The sequence below is a fragment of the Ovis aries genome, chromosome 13 (genome assembly GCF_016772045.2).
Source record: "Ovis aries strain OAR_USU_Benz2616 breed Rambouillet chromosome 13, ARS-UI_Ramb_v3.0, whole genome shotgun sequence".
Taxonomy (NCBI): domain Eukaryota; kingdom Metazoa; phylum Chordata; class Mammalia; order Artiodactyla; family Bovidae; genus Ovis; species Ovis aries.
This window is the reverse complement of record NC_056066.1, coordinates 58,253,484-58,259,483: the sequence shown is the minus strand read 5'-3', so window position 1 is coordinate 58,259,483 and position 6,000 is coordinate 58,253,484. Positions and strand designations below refer to the sequence as shown.

At 52.0% G+C, this 6,000-nt stretch overlaps 1 long non-coding RNA gene across 5 annotated transcripts in view; it reads left to right on the top strand.

Annotated features, from left to right (window-relative positions):
- Positions 1-513: 513 nt before the first annotated feature.
- LOC105606212 (uncharacterized) overlaps positions 514-6,000 on the top strand; it is a 38,517-nt gene continuing 33,030 nt past the window's right edge. For 3 of the 5 annotated variants that reach the window (XR_006055666.2, XR_009595957.1, XR_009595955.1), the window contains exon 1: positions 514-602. This is a non-coding gene — a long non-coding RNA (uncharacterized LOC105606212). The remainder of the gene's footprint in view (positions 603-6,000) is intronic. The other 2 variants (XR_006055665.2, XR_009595956.1) reach the window with 1 other exon arrangement.

The following is a 6,000-nucleotide window of genomic DNA, read 5'->3' as shown; positions in this document are numbered from 1 at the left end:
GGTCCTAAGCCAGGGCCTTTGCACTGGCTGCTCCTTCTGCCCCGAGTGAGGGGCCCCCCATGGAGATGTCTGTGATTTCTCCTCCCTCACTCCTGCGTCCTGTGTAGCTGCTCCATCTTGGGGTCCCACAGGCTCACTGGGGGTTAAGCACAGTCTGCAGAGAAGCCCCTGCCGCCTTCCCATCAGTCAGCTCCATCTGTCAGCAGATGCATGTCCGGGGGGAGTCACCACTGTCTTCTGCAGTGAGGGGCTTGCTTGAAGAATTAGGTGCCAGGCGAGGTCACTGCCAGTGGTCCCACTGTGAACAAGCCCATCAGACAGACCAGGACACTGAAGTCTCCATCATGTCCACAACCCCCTCCGTCTCTAGCCCGTGGAATCTGGCTTCCCTTGGGGAGGAGACCCTGAGCAGCCTGGGCTGGCTTTGGGCGGAGACTACACTTGATGAAATGCCTCCCTCTTGGGATTCACTTCCGCCCAGTAGGGCAAAAGCGAAGTCCTCTTCTCTCCAGAGAGCATTTCGCATCTCCCGGTTCTCATGAGACAAACTTGTCTGCTAACTCCAGGCTTTGTTTCTTCACTGCTGCCAGCCAGCATGGTAGGTGAGTGTTCTGTGGATTAAGAACTTTTAGACGGTAGTACCTGCAAGAGCTTCTCTACCCCTGGGTCACCCCTACTTGTCTAGTGTTCCCCTTGGCCATCCTGGTATGTCAGCCCCAGGACTCATCAGCATGCCAGGTCAGAGCCTCCAGAAACTCAGAGCAAACTTTGCCCCTGGGAACTGCACCCCTCTGTCTCCTTATTCCCTGCTGCAGGGGGAGGGGCTGTTGACAGAGGACACATTCCCCTGCCTCCTCTGCCCCAGGTAGCTCTCTTATCTCCCCATAGCTGAGAGAACTAAAACAACCCCAGTCCTTAAAGAAAGAAAACTGTCCCCAGGTTATCTCTTGGGAGTCCTATAGCAGTTTTGATTTCTATTAATGAATATTGGTGCCAGGCGTCAGCCCCTCAAATCAACTCCCCAAAAGGCAGTCACTCCAGATGTCCCCCCACTGAGATAAGAGTCTTCTGTCTTAGACTCTCAAAGTCCGAGGAAGAGCCTTAGCAACACAATCACGTCTGCCGGCAGACACGTGTGTTATGGAAACCTTAGAGGCAGATGATTGGCCCACTTCCGCAGTGCATCAAGTCCCCGAGCACTTGAAAAACAACATAATGTATTCCTGTCTGTAGCTCGGAGCGAAAGCTCATTTCATGTCTTGTGTTTCCATTTCCTGAGGATTAATAAGTGTGGAAGGGGAGACTCGGGCTTCATGCCGAATATTTATTTAGTCAATATACACATCAATTTAGCAAATTAGAGATTGCAAGCCATTTCTAAGCAATGCTGTAAAAATAATAGCTGTACTTTAAACTCGTAATGGATTTTGGTGTGTGGGGGGGAGGGTGGTGGGGGAGGGGAGGGTAGTGGGGGAAGTGGCAAATACGTGCCTGGCACTTTATAAGCACAAAGTTTGGTTCTCCTTAAACTACAGTGAATGTCTGAGTCATCACTGAAATGGCTGTTTGTTGAGAAAGCAGACACCTAAACCCCATTGTCTGGAGGACACAGAAGGGGTCTGGGATGGGGATTCTGAAACCCACCCTGAAGACAGAGTGGACTTTGAATGAACTGTCCCTGCATTTAGACCCTGACTCTGCTCCTTCTGGCCAGGTGACTGCAGAGAGCGGGGTTTCTCAGACTCAGCACTGCTGACTTTTGGGGTTCATGATTCTCTCTGTAATCACCAGAAATGGCTCCAGACATTGACACATGTCCCCTAGGGTACAGCCCCACTCCAGTTGAGAATTACTGGCCTAGAACCATGTTCTTTGGTCTCTGTAAGCTTCATTTCTTCATGGAGGTCCAGTTCTGAGAGCAAGATTCCACCCCACAACCCACTGAGAGAGTGGCTACTCTTCACTTCATAGAGGAGAAAAGATAGGCTCAGAGAGATATTGATACTTGCCCAGGGGTGCACAGCAGGCACATGGCCCAGTGGAGGCATGCAAGCCATCTCCTGCTTCTTGGAATGGTCAGTAGCTCCATCCAAATGTCTCCTCTTCAGAAAGGCCCACTCACTCCCCACTGCTCCTTCTCATCACTGTTGTTCTCTTCATAGGGCTTCAGAGCCACCAGCTCATGTGTGTGTTGACCTGATTCTTGTCTGTCCCATTCTCTGGAGTGTGAGTCCCATCAGTCAGCAAGCAGGGCTTTCTTCATCTTGCCCCCTGCTGTTTTATCAGTGTCTGATAAATGTGCAATCACATGCTGGCCAATGACTTATAAGCAGAAGTCTTATGTGTGGCATTCTGGGAGGTGTCCATATTGGGAGAGAGCAAGCTTTTCTTCATCTCTTTCTTTTAACTGATGGTTGGAATGCAGACATGATGGCTGGAGCACAAGCCACCATCTTGGACTATGAGGTAGAAGCTCTGTGTTGAGGATAGAAGGGCAACAAGGCAGAAAGCACCAGGCTTTGTTGACTTCTGCAAGGTGCCTTACTCACCCCAGACATCCTTCCTCTGAGCTGCTCCTACAGGAAGGTAAATAATCTGTTGCTACTCTTTACGCTGCTTTTACCTTGGTTTCTCTGCTCTGAATTCTAACTCATACTCAACTAGGGTTTGGGGAGTGCCCAGGACAGAGGAGGAAGCACATGTTTTGGCCCTGTCCAGGTTGTCCTCAGATCTATGGGTCTCACCCTTGCAGGAAGAGTCCCCCCCTCAGAGTCATGGTCAATGCCCCCAGGTCCCAACAGCGAGAGGGGTATTAGTGATCCCATGAGAAAAGCAACACACTGAGGGTCAGAGGGAGGACACAGGAGTGAGAAACGGGCTGAGATTCAAGCCTTATGATGCCAGCTCAGGAAGCCAGTTTCCTTAGATGACACTGCTGATTCTCTGCCTCTCAGGCAAGTACTTCTAGTCATTTATTCATCTAGTAAAGGCCATTCTGTGCTTGCTAGAGTCTGAGGACAGAATGGTAAACACTGCTGTTTCTGGAATTCAGGGTGAGGGAGACAGTTGTCTCCAGTGGGAGACAGACTATGAACCAATAAACAAGGAAATGGATGTGGAGGTTCTGGAGTAGATGGGCTAGGCTGGGAGTGAAAGGGGAATGGGAATTGAGAGGGATGTGTTGGTGGTGGTGGGCTTTACAGGAGAAGTAGGGAGGCACTCCCTGCTCAGGGCATGGTGTTGAGATGCAGGGAGGAGGGGGAGAGAGGCCGTGGGAGCTGGGAATGATGCTCTGGGCAGAGGGTACAACCAGGGCAAGGGCTCTCAGGCTGGACATGTTGGGGGAGCAGGAAGCTGGCCAGGGGGGGCCGGCATGGGGGCAGCAAGCCTGGAAGGCGATTTGATTAGGGCTCAGTTCAGGCCGGGTTATGAGGGGAGCTGGAACTCCATGAGCTCTTCCCCATGCTCTGTCTGCCGAGGCTGGTATTTTCAGGATGTCCTCATGTGCCCCCAGCTCTCTCCCAGTGGCAGCTGTGACTCTGAGTGCTGGGGGCTTTCTGAGGCCACTGGAGCTGCTGTTCCCACTGTGGGGCAGGCTGATTACATTGCCCCACATCCCACTGGGGGCAGCCATCAATGCACAGCTCCTCCTGTTGTTGGGTAAATCCCGTCTCCCTCACCTCCTGCTGGGAATAAACTCCATCTCACAGTTACCAACAGTGTGTCCTGCACAGGTCCTGGAGCCCTACCCCCCACCATAGGGCCAAGTCCAAGCTGCCCGTGAGGATGACCTACCCCGTCCAAGCCCCTGCACTGCCTGCCTCCTGCTTCCGGTCTCCCTTCCCTACTCTTCCCCCCGGGGCTTCCAGAGTCACTCCCATCCTTGTCTCCAGTCTGCTCTCGGGAGAACCTGACCCAGACATAGTGCTAGCTCATTCAATCCTCACAAAACCCTGGGAAGGAGATGCTATTATTGCTCCCATTTTGCAGAGAAGGAAACCCAGCTGAAGCACAGAGATGTTAAGTCATTTGATTAAGGACACACAGAAAGTGGCAGAGCCAGGGCTTGAATCCAGACAGTCTGGTTCCTGAGTCTGTGTGCTAACCCCTGCCCAGTGGGGCACTGGACGTGTGGTCCTGATTTTGGTTTGAAGTCAGCAGAGGGCTCCATGCAGCAGCAGCAGCAGCACTTGGGGACTCATTACCAAGGCGGTTTTAGGGGCCCCACTCCTGACATGCTGAATCAGAGACTAGGGGTGGGGCCCAGGACCACTCCCCCAATTCAGACTCTGGCCCACACTCAAGTCTGAGAACCACTCCCAGGTGGCGCTACTGGTAAAGAACTCGCCTGCCAATGCCAACCCAAAGGACTCTGGTTTAACAGAGCAGGGCTTCCCTGGTGGCTCAGAAGGTAAAGAATCTGTCTGCAATGCAGCAGACCCGGGTTTGATCCTTGGGTCAGGAGGATGGCTGAAGACGGGAATACTGGGCAACCTACTCCAGTATTCTTACCTGGAGAATTCCATGGACAGAGGAGCCTGGTGGGCTATAGCCCATAGGGTCATAAAGAGTCAGACACGACTGAAGCGACTTAGCACACACAGTGCAGATAGTGGTGTTCAGTTCAGTTCAGTTGCTCAGTCATGTCCGACTCTTTGTGACCCCATGAATCGCAGCACACCAGGCCTCCCTGTCCATCACCGACTCCCGGAGTTCACTCAGACTCACGTCCATCGAGTCGGTGATGCCATCCAGCCATCTCATCCTCTGTCATCCCCTTCTCCTCCTGTCCCCAATTCCTCCCAGCATCAGAGTCTTTTCCAATGAGTCAACTCTTCGCATGAGGTGGCCAAAGTACTGGAGTTTCAGCTTTAGCATCATTCCTTCCAAAGAAGTTCCAGGGCTGATCTCCAGTGTAGACAGTCTTAAAATGTTCCTTCTGGCTGTCATGTGGGAGCTGGATGAGGGGGACAGAAAGGGTCTCCATCCTATGGAGGAGGGGCTTCAGCAGAGAGAGGAGGGTAGAAAGAATGTGTCAGATTCAGGCTACATGTAGGGTTGGGCCACCAGCCTGGAGATGGATAGGCTGATGGTGGGACACCAAGAAGGACCAAGGATGCCCCCTAGATTTTTGGCTTCAGCCAGGCTGTGGTGTAAGTTCTAGAGTGGAGAACACTGCAGGTGAGGGTGGCTGCACCCCTGCTCAGGAAAAAAACTCAACAGCTATGTCCCACAATTGCATTCCAAGCTTTAAAGTGGTGGTTGTTCACCCAAACGTGGAGCCTCCAAGGATGACCACATCCTGGCAGTACCGAGGTACAAAGAGGGCTTTGTCTGAGACACAAGTGGGCTCACCATGGGTGTCCACATCAGAGAACGGTTATCCTGATGCCAAAGCCAACTTAAAAACCAGATGATAACTTTTAATAAGCGCTAAAAAATAATTCCATTATCTACATGCTCAGGAAAACAATGTCTGATGCCGCCCAAGGATGTTCATGCAGAATGGAGAGGAGGGGAGAAATGAACGTATTTGGGACTTGCAGAAATCTGGAATTAAGTGGAGAGCGGTGACAACAGGCAGATGCACAGGAAGGAGCAACGTGGGAAGGACCACATTTGGGGACTGACTGGCCTGGTGGCACCCTGAGCTCAGAAGATGCCTGGGGATGAGCTGTGGAGTAACTCATCAGGCTGGGAAAGGAAGCTCAGGTTCAGTGAACATAGGAGCTCAGATATGTCAGATAGAGGATGAAAACAGATGCTCATCTCTGGACATGGCTTTGATTGTGTGTAACTTGATCCAGTACATATTAACTGAGCACCCACCAACTTTACACACGTGTACATACAATGGGGGAGCAGACAGACACAGCTCTGTCCCCATAGAGCACAAGGTCCAGTGGAGTGGCCTAGCTAGGGGTCATCATATGGAGTTATCCTTGAGAAATTACTCCCTGGAAGCAGGTTGAGGGCACCCCAGGGGCCTCCAGTGTCTGC